Source organism: Ciconia boyciana, chromosome 18 (assembly GCF_034638445.1).
Source record: "Ciconia boyciana chromosome 18, ASM3463844v1, whole genome shotgun sequence".
NCBI lineage: Eukaryota > Metazoa > Chordata > Aves > Ciconiiformes > Ciconiidae > Ciconia > Ciconia boyciana.
Genome location: NC_132951.1, coordinates 218,660 through 238,957, shown reverse-complemented (window position 1 = coordinate 238,957; position 20,298 = coordinate 218,660). Strand labels below are relative to the sequence as shown.

At 42.5% G+C, this 20,298-nt stretch overlaps 1 protein-coding gene across 6 annotated transcripts in view; it reads left to right on the top strand.

The window, feature by feature from the left end:
• Positions 1 to 8,408: 8,408 nt before the first annotated feature.
• The window catches only part of RALGPS1 (Ral GEF with PH domain and SH3 binding motif 1), a 134,822-nt gene continuing 122,932 nt past the window's right edge, over positions 8,409 to 20,298 (top strand). For 5 of the 6 annotated variants that reach the window (XM_072882757.1, XM_072882756.1, XM_072882755.1 and 2 more), the window contains exons 1-2: positions 8,409 to 8,572; positions 16,499 to 16,619. The gene's annotated coding sequence lies outside the window, so the exon portion shown is untranslated. Of the gene's footprint in view, positions 8,611 to 16,498; positions 16,620 to 20,298 lie in introns of all 6 variants that reach the window. The other variant, XM_072882754.1, reaches the window with a different exon arrangement.

The window sequence follows — 20,298 nt, the reverse complement described above, 5'->3', positions numbered from 1 at the left end:
AACTCTTTTAAGTGCCTTTGTAACTAGCAGATTCTTGGGGGAGTTAATACATCCTCGACCAAGTTCTATACTGTCACTGATTTGCTGAGACAGACTTATCCTTCCTGGGACAACTGGAATTTTGCAGAAAGAATTTTTGCTTTATATTCATTAAAATACAGCTGATACTATTAAATTTGGTTAAAATTTACCAACATTGTTGCCAGTTTTTCATTGTGTATGAGATGTATGCTAGCAAAGACTTCTATAATAAAGCTGAATTAAATTTAAATGAGTTTTAAACTCGCATGGCAGCAAAGGGTGTGTTTATACAATGCTAATGCAGCTGAAGGATACAGTTATCTTGACTGGCTCTGGGGTTTTGGGTTTGGGGGGATGGAGGTTGGTTGGTTGGTCCGCTGAGACCCTATGGTCAGATTTGGAATGACTAACTATTTTAGCAAAACATCTGTTAAAATCCCCTTGCTTATAAGGCCTGAAAACTGAAGTAGGGCAGAATGAGGTAGACAAGACATGACTGTTAGGAGAGGAATGAATGTGATGTTGCTTTTACCTGAAGAGCAGAGAGACAGAACATAGCATACTTCTTGTATCCCCCTCCACACCTTTTGCTTTGTTTTGTTTTGAGATGGTAGAATTGTTTCATCTTGTCAGGTAGCCATAGAGGTTAGAAATAAGATGCAGCAAGGTTATGCCCATGAAACTTCATGCAGTTAACTTTTAGCGCCAAGCTGTTCACCAATTCCTGCAGAAAATGATTGCTGTGTGTCCTTCATTCTAAGTTTCTATCCACAGATCAGTGATACAAGCATCTTTAGCTGTTTCCTGTGCAGACTTGTGAGTTGGGAAGAGTGTGAGCTGACGTGATCCTCAACAGTCGCATTATAACCGTCATAGATTTGTTTACAGCAGATAGTCTGTGCACTGGATGCTGGCACAGATGTTACATACCACTGGGCACCTTGTGGAAATTGCTTTTAGTATGCAAGTATGCAGAAGGGGCTACACTGCAGCATCAGTCACAGGCCCCAGTATCTCTTAGTTATTCCTGTTTGAAGGCAAGTGTAAAGTTTCGTCCTTGATATGGCTGGCTGCTTTTCACTGGCTTTAGTCAAGCAAAACAAACCTGCTGTGTTTTGTTTACAGTGCTATGCAAGTACAATCTAGTTATGGAGTTCTAGATAAATTTACCCTTTAGAACAGATACTGTTCCTAAGGGCACCAAACTTTTCCTCCATCGCTCCCAAAGGGAAAGTAACTAGGAAATTCTTTCACATAGAAGTGGTACATGTCTGGTGCTTCTAGAAAGGTGGTTTTCAGTAAGAATGGGATGGATGTCTTTGCACCATCAGAGCAATGTACATGCATAATGTGTGCAACAGCAGCTGGATAGCGTGCCCTATAGCACAAGTGGTACTGTGAATTATAGAAGTAACTTATTGTTAATGAAATAAAACACTCTTTCCTTTAAATTGCATTTTTGGGTACATTTTAAAATTGTATTCTTTTGAAAAGCACAAAATTATAGCACTAGCAAAATGTAAATATGCCACTATGGGTAGCGGTAAACTACTGGTCTTGGTCACCTGTGCCTGGTGTAGTGGAGTTTGGTCAAGGGCATTAGAGAAAAGTTGTACTTTTATGAAGGCTCGTACTTCTATGTCCACCATGCAAACTGAGCTTTTTTTCTAGTTACATAAGAACTATGTGTATAGGAGCTAATAATGCTGAGTGGACACAAGAGATCTCCCTGTCTGCCAAACATCTTAAGTTCTGGCACCAGAAAAAAAGGGTAAAATAGTATCAGGGAAGAGATTCTTCTGTGTGATGGAGTGTAACAGAAGGCTTACAAAGGCAGTACAGAGCTCTGAGAAAGTGTCTGTCTGTGCTGCTGTGGTACTATAAATCAGACTCATGTTTAAGAAAGACATGTTCTATATGACTTTCCCATAAGTCTTGTACTGCGTAAAACAAAAGACAACAGATGTAGACAGGAGAGGAAAAGATAAAAGGGTTTTGGTCAGAGGGGCAAGTTGCAGTCACCCACAGTGGACTTTTTCTGGCATTGAAACAAAGGAGGGTTTTGAAGGATGATTTTTTGTGGCAATTTTGCAAGGTTGATGGAGAATTCATCAGTATGAGGCAGTATCAGAGAAAGTACAAAGGTGCTTGAAAGCATAGTAAGCAGGCAAGGACAATGACCCTGGCTAGATATAAGTGAAATGGGATGATAAGAAAATAGATATATTGAGGATTAATGGAAGAGCCCTTAGAAGTGAAGATACACGATTGCTTTTGGAAGAGAAAACTTGGGAAAACAATGAAGGGATATGACCAAAGCAACCAGATTAGAAAACTGTCTTTGTAGGTTTAATAAGTCCAAACTTGTCAAGCTAGTCAAATAAAGCTGAAATGATGATGTTACGACCAAATTTTCACACCGTGTAAAACACAGCAGTGTCTGTCACTTCAAGAGCCATTCATAATACATCAGAAGACTTCACAGGATCTGAGTAGTCTTTCTTAAGATTGGTTTCTCTCCTTTTATAGAGAGGAAAAATCTTCTGATACAAAGGGAGTTCCAGTGTGCTCAGATATGAGATGACATAGGTAATTGCCTGTGTAAACTGGCTGGTAGCTTCAAAGGACCCCTTCTTTGCCTGTTTTGTCCACATGAGAATGTGGAAATAAGAGAAATTGTGGTGGTATATATCAGCTTATTTTAAGATTTAAAAAATGGCTCTAGGCTATCAGAATAATTCTGCTGTTCTTTGCACTTAACACTTAGAAATTATTCAGGTTTTTCTTTAACTCCCTTTTTTTCTAGCTAACCTTGCGCTACATTTTTGCTGCATAGGATTCTAACTTCATCTAGTTCTATCTAGGGATACACCATTGACCTTGGGTAGTTCATATTTGTTTAAAGTTGCAATCCATGGCAATAATTACAGTGCCATAGAACAGTATGTGTGGTTAAACTTCAACTTATCTGCTTGTTTAGAGTTTGTCCCTAATAACTTGGAAAATACTTTAGGCTATTTCAGCAGAGATATCCAATAAAATAATTGTATTGCATAAACTAAAGTAACTTATTTCCAAAGCATTAATTTGGTAAAGCCTGAAAAAGGTTTTCTCTAAATCAGTTTCAAGCAATGCTGACGGGCAAATGCACACACAAAACAGTGTGGTTATTGAAACTACTTAATAGTTCATCATTTTAAATACAAACAGAACTTCTTGATCCAAGATAACACTAAGCCTGAACTGCTTATCAGAACTACTTTCATTTGGTTCATTTTTCCTACTTTCTTACATAGTATAATTTGCTTCCCTAAACCGTGCCTGTAATTTCAGTAGAATAAATATTATAGGCAGGGACTTAACTTTTGTTTTATGGGTATCCACCATATCTATCCATCCACCACTCATCCTGAGTGCCATCACACAGCATGTAGAGGATAACCAAGGGATCAAGCCCAGCCAGCATGGGTTTAGGAAAGGCAGGTCCTGCTTGACCAACCTGATCTCCTTCTACGACAAGGCGACCTGCCTAATGGATGAGGGGAAGGCTGTGGATGTTGTCTGCCTAGACTTCAGTAAAGCCTTTGGCACAGTTTCCCACAGCATTCTCCTGGAGAAACCGGCTGCTCATGGCTTGGACGGGTGTACCCTTCGCTGGATAAAGAACTGGCTGGATGGCCGGGCCCAAAGAGTGGTGGTGAATGGAGTTAAATCCAGTTGGCGGCCAGTCACAAGTGGTGTTCCCCAGGGCTCTGTGTTGGGGCCAGTTCTGTTTAACATCTTTATCAACGATCTGGAGAAGGAGATCAAGTGCACCCTCAGTCACTTTGCAGATGACACCAAGTTGTGCAGGAGTGTTGACTGCTTGAGGGTAGGAAGGCTCTGCAGAGGGACCTGGACAGGCTGGATCGATGGGCCAAGGCCAATTGTATGGGGTTCAACAAGGCTCAGTGCTGGGTCCTGCACTTGGGCCACAACAACCCCATGCAACGCTACAGGCTTGGGGAAGAGTGGCTGGAAAGCTGCCTGGCAGAGAAGGACCTGGGAGTGTTGGTCGACAGCCGGCTGAATATGAGCCAGCAGTGTGCCCAGGTGGCCAAGAAGGCCAATGGCATCCTGGCTTGTATCAGGAACAGTGTGGCCAGCAGGACTGGGGCAGTGATCGTGCCCCTGTACTTGGCACTGGTGAGGCCGCACCTCGAATGCTGTGTTCAGTGTTGGGCCCCTCACTCCAAGAGAGACATGGAGGGGCTGGAGCGTGTCCAGAGAAGGGCAACAGAGCTGGGGAAGGGTCTGGAGCACAAGGCTGATGGGGAGCGGCTGAGGGACCTGGGGTTGTTCAGCCTGGAGAAAAGGAGGCTGAGGGGAGACCTTATCGCTCTCTACAACTGCCTGACAGGAGGGTGTAGAGAGGTGGGGGTCGGTCTCTTCTCCCAGGTCACAAGTGATAGGACGAGAGGAAAAGGCCTCAAGTTGCACCCGGGGAGGTTTAGACTGGATATTAGGAAATTTTACTTCACTGAAAGGGTTATCAAGCTTTGGAACAGGCTGCTCAGGGAAGGGGTTGAGTCGCCATCCCTGGAAGTATTTAAAGGACGTTTGGATGAGGTGCGTAGGGACATGGTATAGCGGTGGTCTTGGTAGTGTTAGGTTTACGGTTGGACTCAATGATCTTAAAGGTCTCTTCCAACCTATACGATTCTGTGTGATTCTGTGATTCTGTGATACTAAATCTACTCTAGCTATTGTGTATAGATGTTCTTTTAATAAAAGGATTTACAGGCTGTTGCTTGGCACTGCTATGTATCTCCTTCGCTGGAAATTACCATTTATGTAGCAGAGTCAGCAGAAGGAAAGATGTGGCCATTCCCACACAAAGGCTTATGTCGGGATGGGATAAATATCAGAGGATAGCAGAATTAAAAAGCAACAGTAGAAATTTTGACAGAGGTTCTCTCAAAACCCTTTGAGAGATGCAAAGTTCTGTTACTCTAAATTGAATATTAATTCTGAATTTAATTACTGACAATTTCAGTATCAATTTGTACTTATTTGCCCAGTGCTAGTATATCTGTGATGCATTTTGATGGTTTGCTATTTATAATGCTATTTTTAATGCTATTTATAATAATTTATAATCCCCAGTATTGGTACAGATTGGGGGATGAAGGGATTGAGAGCAGCCCTGCAGAGGAAGACTTGGGGGTACTGGTGGATGACAAGCTGGACATGAGCCGAGAATGTGTACTCGCGGCCCAGAAAGCCAACCATACCCTGGGCTGCGTCAAAGCAGCGTGGCCAGCAGGTCGAGGGAGGTGATCCTGCCCCTCTGCTCCGCTCTGGTGAGACCTCAACTGGAGCACTGCATCCAGCTCTGGGGTCCTCAGCACAGGAAAGACATGGAGCTGTTGGAGCGGGTCCAGAGGAGGGCACAAAAATGATCCAAGGGCTGGAGCACCTCTGCTGTGAGGAAAGGCTGAGGGATTTGGGGCTGTTCAGCCTGGAGAAGAGAAGGCTCCGGGGAGACCTTATAGCAGCCTTGCAGTACTCAAAGGGGGCTTATAAGAAAGATGGGGACAGACTTTTTACCAAGGCCTGTAGTGACAAGACAAGGGGCAATGGTTTCAAACTAAAAGAGGGTAGATTCAGATTGGACATAAGGAAGAAATGTTTGACGCCGAGGGTGGTGAAACACTGGCCCAGGTTGCCCAGAGAGGTGGTAGATGCCCCATCCCTGGAAACATTCAAGGTCAGGTTGGACGGGGCTCTCAGCAACCTGATCTAGTTGAAGATGTCCCTGCTTATAGCAGGGGGGTTGGACTAGACGACCTTTTAACATCCCTTCCAACCCAAACCATTCTGATTCTATGATTCTATGAATGCTCTGAAATAACTTTTCTCATTTTAGCTGGCACATCTGAATTCAGCATCAAGGGAAAAACAGACTCCGAGATTGAACATTTGTTTAAAAGGTGCTATAAAACACCACTTTTAGCAAAGCGGGAGATTTTGTAAAGAAGGTATGTTAAGAAGGCTAAGGAAAAAAATTGCTTTAAAAAAAACCAGCTCTCTTCAACTGATCTTAGTGTATGTGAAGACACACTCCACATTGTTTAACTTTTCATAATGCAAACTTCTTGAAAGCAGCTTGAGGGGAAGCTAGAATAGCCAAGGAACATGACATATTATAGAATTTATTTTCTTTCAGCAATAATAATGCAGGAAAAATGGAGCCTACATTTCATTAACTATATGAAACAGCATATTACAACTGTATTGTGCATGGATTTAGTAAAAATTTAAATCGAATATTCAATCGAATGTCAGTTGAACTATAGACAGAAACATTTCATTAAAATTTTGGGGAATTATACGGCTAATGGCATTGTCTAAAGTGACATTATTTGGCTATGCATTTTGCCAACCTTTTCAAATAACTTGGTACATTACAACCCTAAATCTCGTCTATGCATTTTTTTCCACCAGAGGGTGCTGGCCAATTTTTTTAAATATATGTTATGTAGGGATAATTTAAGGTGCTGTACATAGCAGAAACCTGAAACATGAACTAAAAAATAAATTTCCAATCTTTGTTTATTATGATACCGTCAGGAGGAGCAGCTGCTGAGTAATCCCATTCTTAGCAGAGCAGTGTTCATATCCAGGATGTCAGAGGGTGCCCTGTTGTGAGGCACAAGACCTATTAGGCAGCGGACATTATCACTTTGCAGTACTTAAAGCATCAGTTTGGAAACCTGACTTAGAATCTCATAATTATTAGGAAAAGAAGTAACTAGCTTTCAGGTTGTTTTTTCTGAATCCTTGTAGAAATACCAGTGGCTGTATTTTATTTTTTTTTTCCCCAGAGGACTGTAGCCCATGAACTGCTGTTTTAATGTCCTGGCATAGTGATGTAAGACGGAGTGGAAAACATTTTGCCAGAGAATCCTGTACTCTTGCTTTAGTGGGAGCTGATGCTCGAAGTTTTAGAGGAAAGTGTATGTAGCTTAGCAGTACCCATAGGATAAACTCTAAGAAGTAGAGAATAGTCTATGCTTATGAAATGATTGGGGAGTCACATTAAATTAATTCTTCAGCCATTCTGAGGGAGGGGAAACATAGGGAAAATACCTTTCCATATCGTGCATTTGGCTTTGATGTGGATATTGGAGTTGTGAGCATCAGTATTCACGACCAGATCCCAAATCTATGTTTAAAGTTATTTTTATAGTTTATTCTCAAAATGGATCTTTCTGCTTTGAAAAAAAAGCTCATACATGTTTAATTGGGATGTCTGAAGATGTTTAAACTGCTCTGGATTTGATAGTCATTGAAAACCTTTAGTAACTAGGAGATTGGAAAGAAAACTTCTAACTGTATTCTGGCTGTCACACAGTCCCTCAAAACTGCCTCTGAGCACCCTCATTAGCCTGCTCTTCTCTCATGGACAAAACTTCAGTTCAGTCTGATGGACTGGAAAGCAATCCTGCACGTAGCTACCAACTCAGAGCACACGTTTTCCCGACGGTGATGCTTGCAGGCTACCTACCCGCTGAATATTGCTTCTAGAGAAGCTGCAACTCAGCAAAAGATGCACCTTCCTTTGCCATGTGGCTTCGAGCACTGAAGGTTACTGTACCACTTCTCAAAGAGTTGAAGCATTTAGTGGGTGGCAAATTTGACCCTACACAGTTTGGCGGAAATGTTCTCACTTTCAGGTATCTTCACGGAGCCCCCAAGCCCTGTTTAATTGCCTTGGAAGAACACGTTGCTGTCACTGTCAGACGACTACAGCACTAGTGCTTGTCCGGGAACCCAACCCAGGTTTGGCCTGGGGCTGTGGGATGCTCTCTGGTACACCGGGGAGGGCGAGTCCCGGTCCGCGCTGCAGCAGGCGATGAGCCGATAAGACAACTGATCTGTCGTCTCTGCGCACAGACTTGGTCGCGTCTCCTCGGGGAGCGCTCGGACCGGCCGCTCGGCGGCAGGGGGGAAGCACAGGCGCGTTGCGCTGCGGCGACGGCCCCGGCCTTCCCGGGAGCCCGGGCTGAGGCCCGCCGGGGCCGTCCCGCTCCGGGGCCGCCGCGGCGCCCTGACCCCGCGGCCCACCCCGTCGCAGGGAGCCGCTGGCCGCGCCGCGCCGCCGCCCTGACCGGGCCGGGAGGCGCCTCCGAGCCCGCGGCCACCGGCGTGGCGGGCAGGCAGGGCGGCGAGGGCGGGGCGGCGCGGCGCAGCGCACCTGCGGGCGGCGGCGGCTCCTGCGCAGTGGCTGCGCGCTCGCGCGCTCCCGCCCCGCGCCGATTGGCGAGCTCTCCCGTGCGGAGCAGCGGTTGGCCGGCGGGCCCGTCAGTCCGGCGCGCCCCGTCCCCGCCCCTCGATCCCCCCTCGGCCGGCCTGGGCCTCGCCTCGGCGGCTGCGGCGGGCGGGGGGCTCGGTCCGGCGGTGGGCGGCCGGCCTGCGGCGCGGAGGGCGCCCCCCTGCCCCGGTGCCGGCGGGGTCCCCGCGCCGGGAGGGCTCGTGAGCGACGCTGGGGGCGGCCGTCCCCGGACAGGTGAGACGTGGACGAGCCCTGCGCGCCCGGCGGGACAGGTGGGACCCGCCCCCCCGCCGCTGGCGCGGGGCGGCTGCGCGCGCCCCGCCGGGCCGCGGGCCCCTCCGCCGCAGCCCCCTGCCCGCCGCCGTCCCCGTCCCCGCTTCGGGCGTGTGCTGCGGGCGGAGCTCTGCGGCGACGGGCCCGGCCGGGAGCCCACCCTCCGGGGGCGCGCCGCTGGCGGGAAGCCCGCCGCTCCCGGCCCTCCGGAGGGGCGGCGAGCGCGGCGCGGGGCGCAGCCCGTCTCTGCCGGCGGCGGTGGCGCGGGCCCGGCGCGGCCTCCGGCGCGGCCCGCGGGCAGGTGCGCGGCGGGGGCGGACCGCGCTGCTCCCCGCGTCCTCCGCTGCGAGGCCCCTCCCTGTGGGTGCCGTTGCGGGCTCGGGCTCCACCGGGCTCCGGCTGCGGGCAGCGGGCGGGTGCCCGCGCTGCGGGCGCCCGCCTGGCCGCCGCGCGGCCTTCCGGCGGCGGGGCCGGGGCGGCAGCCCCTCGGGAGCGGGCTCTTGGCCCGTCGCCGCCGGGCGATGCGCGGACAGCCGTGTCACGTTCTCGTGTTGGGCCAAAGCCCCGCAGGCTCCGGTGCCGTCGCCTCTGCTGCGCGCTGCCCGCGCCGTTTGCCCGCCGCCCCTCCGCGCCCGGGGGCCGGCCGGCCCGTCAGCCCGGATACTTAGGGCGCGGGAGCAGCCGCCCTCTGTGGGCGCTGGCCGTGCAGGTGTTTCATCGGTTGGCTGGATTTCCAGGGCTTGAAGGGCGTGAGGAAATGGGGTGGTTGCTTTTTTGGGCACGTGGGTTTGGAGGGCACTGTGCCTTTTGAGGCTCGGTGGGCAATGAGAGTGGTCTTTGTAAGGGGCGTATTTGTGGTGTAGGGTAACGGGGGGAGCAGAGGATGTGGCCAAACCTTCTGGGTTTGGCCACATCCTCCACTGGACTTTTGGAACAAATCTGAAAACTATTTGCATGTCACGTGAATGATACTGTGCAGATGCTGTTAAGGAACCTTGGTTGGCTGAGATCTGTTCTCACATCACTTCAGATAATTCTTGGGGTGGCTTCAGCAGGCTTCAGTATGTCAAAGGTTTTGGCATGTAGTGGAGAAGGAGCTGTTGTTGAAATTCTCAGTTGTAGAACCACAGCATGCCTTTTGTCTGTAGTCTGTTGTTCTGAACCCAAGAAAATGGAACATATGTGGTCTTTTGTCTTATTTATTATTGAAAAAAAATTTAAATCTGGGTTGTTCCCTCTTATGATGTGGAAAGATATTCCTTGCCCTAAGGACCTTATAGTTGAATGTAGCAATCTGTGCCTTTTACGTCCAACAGATGCTTTTAAAGTCAGAATTGTTCTTGCATTGAACATGCATGCTGTGCCTAGTAGTTATTCTTCATGTGTGACAAGGACTGGAAGAGTGTGCAGTAAGGACAGAGCTATGTGTGCTTGCTTGTTCGTTTTCTGTATGTTGTCCGTCCTGCATGGTGTAGCACCAGTTCAAAGAAAAATATTAGAAAACTCTTATTTTAACCAAGTTATTTTATTCATTTTTCTTTTTATTTACCTTCTTTTTGTAAAGGGGTGACAGCTAGAAATCAAGACGGGCAGTAGTTACGAGCTTTGCTTTTTTTTCCATGTAAATGTTATTTCCAGGCTCTTAGCACACTTTGTAATCAAACTTTACATGTGGATATGATAGTATATTTAAAAGCATTACTAATGAGCACTTCAGAAAATGAAAGATATTTTAATTTATTGTGTATACAAATGTAAAATATCTTTAAAGCAAACTTACATAGGAAGCACAGCCTTTCTCAGACTATGAGGCTGAGAAACTTATTCTTTAAAAGTCTTTAAGTGACCATTTTGCTATATTTTCTATCCCACTCAGTGTTTTCTGCGACTAACAATGGTGAAGTTGAATTGTGTTTATTTTCAGTTTTTCAGTCTCTTTGGTTAAAGTAATACATTGTATTGACAGTCAGCAAAAGCTTATCTTTCTCAACTGCCAAAAACTATGGGTGTTTTAATTGCATTTCAATTTTCAACAACATTTCTCCATCTAAAACTTTTATTCTGCAAAGTTTTGCTCCCATTTTTCATCATACTTGGGGTATTAGCCCATATGGAAGGGGGAGGGGGGAATTCAACAGAGAGATTGTCCCATTTAAAAATCATGCATTCCATTCCTGTGATACTTGAGAAGAGGAATACTTTTCATCAGCAGCTCAAACTGACTTAATTTCAAAATGGAGGTGTTTAGATGCAAAAACGAATATATAAAAACAGGAGTAGGGGAACTAGGTAGCAATTGTATAAATTGGAATTTTTGAAGTACCATAGATGACAAAGTAACCAAAGATTTTGGAGCCAGTTGTACTTACTAGAGCTCAGGACAGCCAGGAAGAATTGGTATGTATTCTGGAGGAAGCCTAGTGATATGTTTGTCTATTGCTAGGCAAATTTGGGAAAACCATTAATGTCTGTATAATAGATTTTTTTTTTTTTTTTTCCTCTGGTAAGAAACAGGATGTCATATCAGGTAAGAACTATGAAATACTTTCCGGTTAATAAATGTCAGACAGTCCTGAGGATAAACAATTTAAAAGTCTGAGAACCAGATTTCTTCTTAAATTGCTAGATAGAAGTTGAGAACTCTGGCCTGCCAGTCCTGATTTTGAAGACTGAGAGTTCTAGTGTTGAGCTAACGAAAGGCAAGTGCTCCATGAAGCTTATTCCTTGATGTTACCTTGGTTATCCATATTAAACAAAATAATAGGGGAAAATAGGATGGGCTTTATTAAATAATATGTTGAAGAACAGAAATATTGGGGTAGTTAGGCAACATGGTTCTGTGAGAAACTTGTCTTGCTAACCAAACTTAACTTCGTTCTTGTATGCAATTGGAGGTTGAATTGACCAAGGTAACTAGGTAAAAACTATAAATATGTTTACTTAATCAAGCACACTAACACTGTGTGATACTCAGGTTTAAAAAATAACAACGTATTATCCTTTTAGTAACAAACTCAGTAAACAGACAGTTTACTGTCTGGCCGATATATCAGTGCTAGCTGCTGATGAAAGAACCATTTTTTAATAAGAATACATCTACAGGGAGTTGCACTCGGTCTGACGGTGCACAACTTCATCAGTGATCTGGCAGTAAATTTGTGAATGCCATGGTTAACATTTGTAAATTGTTAAAAACGTGAACAGTTAAGACAGTCAATCTGAACAGGGTGAAGTAGACCATTGGGCATGCTATATATTTCAATAGAGTTTGTGTTAAGGTCACACAAATTTTTGTATTGAAGAAGAGGAACTGTAGCCTTCATTTAAAGTACAAGGGAACGTGTTTTGAGGAGCAGACATTCTGCAAATGATGCAGGCAGTCAGAATAGGTTAGCAATGCAACAAGAACTCCCAGCAATGTTACAGGAAAAAAGAATTAATTCTATCTCTAAATAAATAGACAAGGAAGTAGTGAATAGAATTAGGAAGAAGATTTTAAGTTCTACAGCATTTGGTGAAAATGATACTGGATAATAATGCACGTTTTTGATATCCTCATTTTAAAAAGGAAGGTAAAAGTTCTGAGTGCCCCAAAATTAGCAGTAAAAATGTTTTAAGAATTTGTGATGAGAGACTTAAAGAGCAAGATCAGCCTAATAGATTAAATGCAGGATCAAGGAGGGTCTTGAACACAAGAGAGAAATGTTTGCTGCAGTCAGCCTCTTCATGACAGGCAAGAGAGACACCTATGAGAACATCAAAGTGATCAGAAAAGTGTTAGTGGTAGGGATTTATATGAGAAATAACAAAGAACAAGTATACAGTGGGTGTATATCTTCTGTCCACACTGTTCTATCTTGAACAGTGTGTGGTGTTCTTCAAAAGGGTGTGAGGAAATTAGAGAAGCTACAAAGAGGGGCAGTGGGGTTGAAGTGAAGGATGTGGTTGATTTACAAGGAGTAAACTGTAACTTGACTACCCTCAGCCTAGAAGAGATGTCTGAGGGAGGGTATGGTATCTTTCTAGCATCATGAATTGTGAAGGTGAGCAGGAAAGATTGTTTTTTTACTTGTCATCTTTAATGCAAGAACCAAAGGGCTTGAAATAAGACTAACAAAAGCTAGCTTCAGGAGCAGACATTTTTCACAAAAACATTAATTTTCTCACAAGCTGCAGAACTTCTCATTAGAGGATGTTGTAGATGCTCCAAGATTTGCAAAAAAAGTTTGTATAGTTGCAAAGCAACTGGATAAATTCGTCAGAGGGAAGTCTTGAAGGGAGTATTAGGTGCGAAGATTTTTATCTGTGACTTAGGAAGTCCCTGAACTGCAAATCATGATAGACTGGAAAAAATATCTTGAGGAAGTTATGCTACATGGTTTCCCTCATCTTCTCTTTTTCAGTATGTTCTGCCTATGAACCAGTGTGGAGTTTGGAAGCTGTGCTGCACGGAGGATTAGGTTCTCCTGGTACAGCTGCTGTCATGTTCAGAGTACAAACAAATGAAACTGAAGCCAAAACTCTTCACATAAGAAATTAGGATGTAGTTCTGGAGCAAGAAAACAGGAGACTTTAGATCTCTCCCTTCTGTTTCAGGAAAAACATCCTATGTTCATTTTGAGATAAATTTTTGAGGCCAACACACAAACAACTGGGTGAAATTTAAAAACCTGTCACTAAAAACTGAAGATCAGACTAAGTGATTTTAATGATCTCTTACAGCTTAAATTGCTGTGAGTAGAAGTTTAGACATAATAGTGATGTAACAGAATCGTAGAATATCCCGAGTTGGAAGGGACCCATGAGGATCATCGAGTCCAACTCCTGGCTCCGCACAGGGCAACCCGAAAGTTAAACCATATTTCTAAGCGTTGTCCAAACACTTCTTGAATGACTATGCAAAACTTAATCTGAGACGTTTAGGGTGGGATATGGAACAGTACGCTTAGGTATTCACAGACTCTAGCTTGGACTTAAATGATGTAGAGGAAGACACGCAGCTTTTAGAATAAGGAATTACTCTACTCATAGAATAATGTAAGTTGGGAGGAATCTCCAAAGATAATCTAGTCCAAATCCCTGCTCAAAGCAGGGCCAGTTTAGAGGAGGTTGCTCAGCGTCTTCCTGAATTTTGAGATTCCATAACATCTCTGGGCAACTTGTTCTGATGCCTAGGCGTTTTCATTGTGAATATTTTTTTCCTAATGTATGATTGGGATTTACCTTCCTGTGACTTGTCTCTTTTGCCTCTTGTCTTTTCATTGCTTGCTTTGGAGAAAAGTCGGGTTCCGTCTTCTCTGTAATTTCCCATTAGGCAGTTAAAGCCAGCAACAAGATCAGTCCTTAGCATAGCCCTTTTAAGATTGACAAATCCAGTTCTCTCAGCCTCTCCTCTGGCATCTGAGTTGTCTGTCTTATTTTTTGTCAATGAAAGCCTAACTTTCAGTTGGGCTTTGTCGTATATATTCTGTTTCCTGAGCAATATGCTAGATACAGTCTTCAGCCAGATTTGTTTTACAAAACTACATTAGGATGGCTTTCAAGAAAATTATCTTATTTCAACAGACTAAAGCTTGGTTTAATATTACTTTAATATCTTTAGGTTTATCTTACAAATGCCATCTTCAAGTGAAAGAAAATGAATAGCGGAAAGGTTTAGGTATTTTTTTTTAATACCAATTAGTGTTTTCAGATTTTAAATGTTGAATAAAAAATCCTGCAACTGGTATGTGAATGTAGACTCCACTTTTGTGTTTTATAAAAGCATAGCTGATCCTTTACCAAAGGAAAGACGACTGCTTAAATAACACAGTTAAATTGTGCTGCTTTCAATGATTTTCTTTTATGACTACTTTTCTGTTATGACTACATAAGCAGTCAGAAATAGATATTAAGAAGTATCACATCTCTTAAGTAAGTACAAGTATTTTTAAGTAAGAAAGTAAACTAGTTTAAGTGTTTAAAAAAAAGTGTGTATTTTCTCATGTTTGGATCTGAAAGCAATTTCCTATTTTGCAGAAATGTCTCCAAAATAAACATGTAGATACTCCCTTATGGAACACATTGCACCAAAGAAATTGAGGAATATGGAAGTTAATGGAAGCTTTAATAGTTCCTTTAGCAAGTAATATGAAACATAAAGATTTAGCACTATTTTACAGTTACCTAAGACGTGGTTTGGGATTTGGGATTATCTAATTTTTGTAGGTTTTTTTCTGATTCCTGTCATTCCTTCATATACGTAGTCCTAAATATTTTCCTTGGCTCAAAGCTTTTCATCAACTATAGTGGATAACTGGATTATAGTAAAAATATTTTTTTACAGGGTTCATTGTGTGAAACACATGCTTCAACTTGAATGAGTCTGTCTCATTGCAAGTTGTTCAGTTAATTTGTGGTGAGGTGCAGAGGTCTTCTTTAATGCAGGATTCCAAATATTGATGATTTTTTTCCAACAAGAGGCTCTTTTCTTCCCTGTTTGTTAACGTTTTCATGGATGTCTGTTTGCTGACATCAGGTGGCATGTATATCTGTTCCTGATAAATTCCGTCTGCCTAATTGATGTCTGTCTTCGATACCAAATGACCTTTGGCTATTAACAGCATGGGGGAGGTGGAGAAACAGGAAGAATTAATGCTGCCTAATTGAAAAGTTCAGGTACGCTGGAAACTGCCAGCACAGAGTTTGCAAAGGCAATTTTTTCAGATGTATCAAAATTTTACTTGGAAGGTTAGTTTTCAGAGCTATTCAGAGTGAAAGAAGTAGACAGAGCACACACACACAAAACAAAAACTTAATTGCCAGGGAACAAATCTGATTGACAAAGCTGCGATGGGATGTGAACATACGTTATGTCTGTAATTTTGGTTGAAATACTTAAGTGGATGCTAACTCATTCATAACTTGTCATTTGGATTCTTTTATGAACTAGGATCGTTTGCTCATGCAGGGAGTGCCTGCTGTTTGTATATTCGGAGTTTGGATGAGTTTTGAGTGTATGAAGAGAATGGTACTTTTCCAGCAAAAGATAGCTTTCTTTGATGCCAGTAGGAATTACATGTATTTAAAGACTAGAAGATACACATTTTTGTAAGTGGAGGTTCCTTAACAATAGAAGGAGAATAGAGACTGTAGTAGAGGCACAGTAGTAACCCCATGTGATCTGCAGTGATTTTTAACTTTATCAAAGCAACATGGGCTTTTATGGGATTTTCATGTCAGTTTCCACATGAAAGTATCTATCTTTGAGATGATTTTCTTCTCATTTGATGTATAATTTTCTTAAATACTAGCTGTTATAAAAGTTGGTATAAGGCAAAAGAGGAGAAAAGGGAAGGACTATGTCTAAATATCACCAAAGTGAGTTACCCAAACAGTATTTTCTCAGGTTTGTTGCTGATAATGTTTGGTGGAAGAGCTGTGGCTTAATTTGCTGGTACAAAGAAGAATGGTTGTATTTGGGTTTGTGTCCATTCTGGTTTGTTTAGTTAAGTCTTGAGGAAAACAAAGTGAGAATGAGTAGCATTTACCATTCATAAAAGCACCTTGAAAGAAGTGATTAAAGGCAATAGGCAAACCCCTATCAGCTTGGACTATGTATTGATAGACAGAGTGAGGAAAAGTTACAGGTACATATTTGGAGAATATTTAGTTATGAAATTCCTAATATGTTGCTTTTCCCTCTGTGATGTATTCTTTAGTTCTTTTGAGTTTTGGAATTTGTCACATACCAATGAAACTAGAATGGGGAACTAGCCATCAAAGCTGGGAGGGAGAGCTAAGAATAAAAATACCAGACTGCATGTTTCAGGTAAGGAATGCACAATTTGAGAAGAACTGAGTTATATAATAAATGTCACCATAATCCTGTTTCCTGTTCATTTACAGGAATGTCATGCTTTTAAACAAGAGAGAAACCTGCTGAATAGCCAGAGCTAGACCCAACAATGGACTGATGGAGGTGTGCAGCAAAATGGGTTAAGTGAGTGCAGAACTACCTTATTCCACTGTAAGTATGCAACTGTAATTAAAGGAGCAGGTATTTTCCTATTTTCACTTATGTTTGATACCAGAGATTACAGAAGTGTCTCAGTTCTCTTCTGTTTAGGGAACCTAGAGTCGTGTTAGTCATGATAGTATTATACTGTAATACAGTAGATATAGATCTCTTTTCCTGTGAAAAGATTCCCCTAAAGTATATTTATTGAGATTCCCCTAAAGTATAACTCTCCTAAACATGTATCTTGTCCTCCTAACCTATGCAAATCAGCAGACTTGCTTGAAGGGTAATGCCTTTTGAGAGAGGACGTCTGCTGGAGAGGGCTGCAGCTCTGTCTTGATGTGGATCAAGATGGTACTGGGTTCTTAACTTGTGGTTTTTTTATTATTTGTTCTTTGTTAAGGAAAAGTATTGCTTTTGTAGTTACTGTTGCTAACCTAGAAATATTTTTCACTTTGTTCACTTTGACATTATGCAGCAGTGCTTTCTGCCTTTTTTCCTCATTTAATATAGTAATCTTTCAGTTTCTTAGAATTTGCTAAGGTGGAGTTTGTGTTCATGTTTCATTTATGTGAAGTAATTGCCAGTTCACATAGGGTATCTATGTTTACATGGTTATAAAGGTTGATTATTTTTTTTTTTTTCAGGTGCCAACAGGCAACCTCCATGAGCTGCTTTTGTAAGGGTGACTCGTGCAGAATATCAACTGCATGTAGTCTGGATTAGGATAAAGTAATGTAATGCATCACAGCAAAACTCCCCAGCTGCATTATGGGAAAGAAGCAGCCACTGAAATAACAATATAGTGTTCTTTCACTGTTCCAGGAAAGTAAGACCGGCAGTTCAAGGACATTACTTCTAAAAGTGGGAGACTAGATTGGAGAAACTAGTCTGACAGCCTGCTTGAATTGATGTGTGTAATACAGTCAAGATGTCTTCACACAATCGTCTGTTGGAATGAGGATTGCTTCCAGACCAATTCATTTTAAATAGGTCTTCTGAGATGCATGGGGTAGATCTCTATGCTAGATTTACTGTCAAAGTCTAGAGGAAGCCTGAGACAATTGAAACCGGTAGTCTGATGCTCTTGAGAAGTGTTTTAGCTAACTGAATAATCAGCTCTGGGACCTGTACGCATAAAGCATTCAGATTCTTGCACCCAGTACTTTAAAAATTTGGAATGTGCATTCCTGTGTTATATCTACATTGGATTCGTTTTCAGTTTAGCACATTGATAGCTGATGCCTTAATCTTGCTTTCAAACTCGATGGTATGACTATCAAGGCGTTAAAGGATTTCTTTATCCAAAAGCTTAACATAGGATATTTTCTTATAACCTCAGCAGGGTCCAAGACACGACTCTGTTATGCCAATATTCCCTCCCTCCTATAAACACACATCTTCGTAGCTCTGGGGAGATGGCTTTTTTTCCCTCCCGTATCTGCTACTGCCCTGAAAAGCTGCTAGTACTACATACCTGCTAGTGCACCTGAAAGCCAGTTTGGAGAGGTTAGAGCTTTTCTCAAGTTGATGCATACTCTCTGGATAGTATATAGAGATATATATCTCTCTCTCTATGTGGCTCGTAAGTGGCCAGCCGTATTGCATTCAATGAACTATAGGGATTCTATCATATGGAATATAAATGATCTGCTAAAATAGTTGCTCTGGCATCTAGGAGTATTTGGAACTTAATTAAGAAAATGAAGCAGATTGAATTATTGGTCTAGAGTGTTGGGAAGTTATTTAGCTACCTAGATTACCAGCTCTAGTATCTATACTGTTCAAAGCATTCACTGCTGAGTTTACTACAGTGGATGTGGTGATTTCCACTTCTTTATAGTCACTTCCATTAACAGTGCTGTAATTCCACACTTTTCTTCTTGCTCTTTTTTTTTTTTTTTTTTAAAGGACAGACTTTTATAATTCTGGGCTGTGTAATGCTTATTCTTCATCTTGGAACCATTCCCACAGCATGCAGTTATTTACATGACAAAAGAATTATTTAATCTTTGTATTTAATATCTGTTGCAGACTTCATGTCAGGCTGGCTTTGGAGTATTCTTATTTTCTTTTTATTTTCTAATTTCTACTATGTAAGTTTGTGGGTTTTTTTCACTAGTCAGGGTTTTTTGCCCCCCATTTCCCTGTCAACTTTTTACTCCTAGTATCATTTTTGAGATGGTTATTTATCTCAGTGGATCTTGAGCAGCATCACTGACTTGTTTGTTTTTGTTTGGATTGAAAATTCCAGATAGCTTCTGTAAAAATTCTAAACCTCTAGTGCATTGGAACTTTGGCATTCAGTCCATCCAACCTCCCTGACTCTGTTCTGCTGAGGCTAATTTCCTTTTCTTACTTTCTGGCTATCCCATCATTAGAGGGCTCCTTGTTCTACAGCAGAGGCAGACCGATTCATCTTTTTTTTTTTCATTGGTATGCTGTCACTTCCTCTGCTTTTTTTACATGGTCATATTCTCACATAAGTGATTTTCTTGCTGATTTTTCTGTCCTTCAGGATCTGTTTTTGGCAGGTTTCTACAAACTTTGAGTTTTCTATATAAATTCTTTCCCTTCTCATGTGTCTTTCTTAATCCCCATCTGTACATATCCCTGGCTCATTTTCCTGACTTCGGATCCTCTCATGCCTAAGAAAGTACACATACAAATAACTTTTGTCACATACCTACTTGAGTAAATGTTTTGCAGTTTCTGTTGTGTAGTTCTGGTTTTCCGTCCTCATTCTGTCTCTTCAGTAGGTGGTTCCTTCCTAGGTCCTAGGATTTAAAGACGAATACAGGAATGTTCAACTCATTCCTATAAACTTGCAGACAAGGAACATAATCATCCATCCTTTGTTTGCTAGACTGTAGTGTCTCTGTCAGCTTTTTTTTGGTACAGACTGTCTGTTACACCTTCTTGGAAGCAGAACCCACTCTTGCAGTGACTGCAAACCCTGTAACCAGTAATGATCTCTGAGCTGCTCCTGTATGCATATCTTTCTCCTAAGTTCTCTGCAGGAGCGTCAGATTGACAGTTGGCTTCTGGAACATGTTAAGTAGACATTAAGTAGACATGAGATAAGTAGACATTTACACTGTGTAAAGTCTTTATTGTGCTTAAATACTCTCAATAATAAACATCTCTGTGCCTCAGTTTCTACATAATTTGTGATCTTTGTTGACATTTACATTGGGACTTCTTTCCTGTGCAGCAAATGTACTGATTCTGCTCGCTCACTCTTACCTCCCCCCCCCTCCCCGCCCCCCAAGAGAGTGAGAGTTCCTTTAACTGAAAGGCAGTCCTCTTTGTCAAGGATATTCAGAATAGGCCTCATCGAGTACTCAAAAGTCCATCACCCAGCAATTTTCTAGTTACCAACCTAAAGGATTCAGATCCGAAGAACTGGTTGGTTCTGGATTGCAACTATTATTTCGTTCACTTAAATGAATAGTCATCAAAACTTTTGTTTTAGTTTCCCAATTTACTGCTGCCTGTTATTCCTAAGAAATAAAGCTCCAGTATTTTTTCAAAACTCAGAAGTGCTTGCGTCACACTGTAATCCTCCTCTGTTCTCTTATATTCCTGTAGTCTGTCAGTCTATCCATTTCTTGTTTTATGCTGTTTGCCCGTGTCCTGATAGCTCTATATAACTTCTTGTTTTATTTGTTGTTGTACTGTGCCTCAC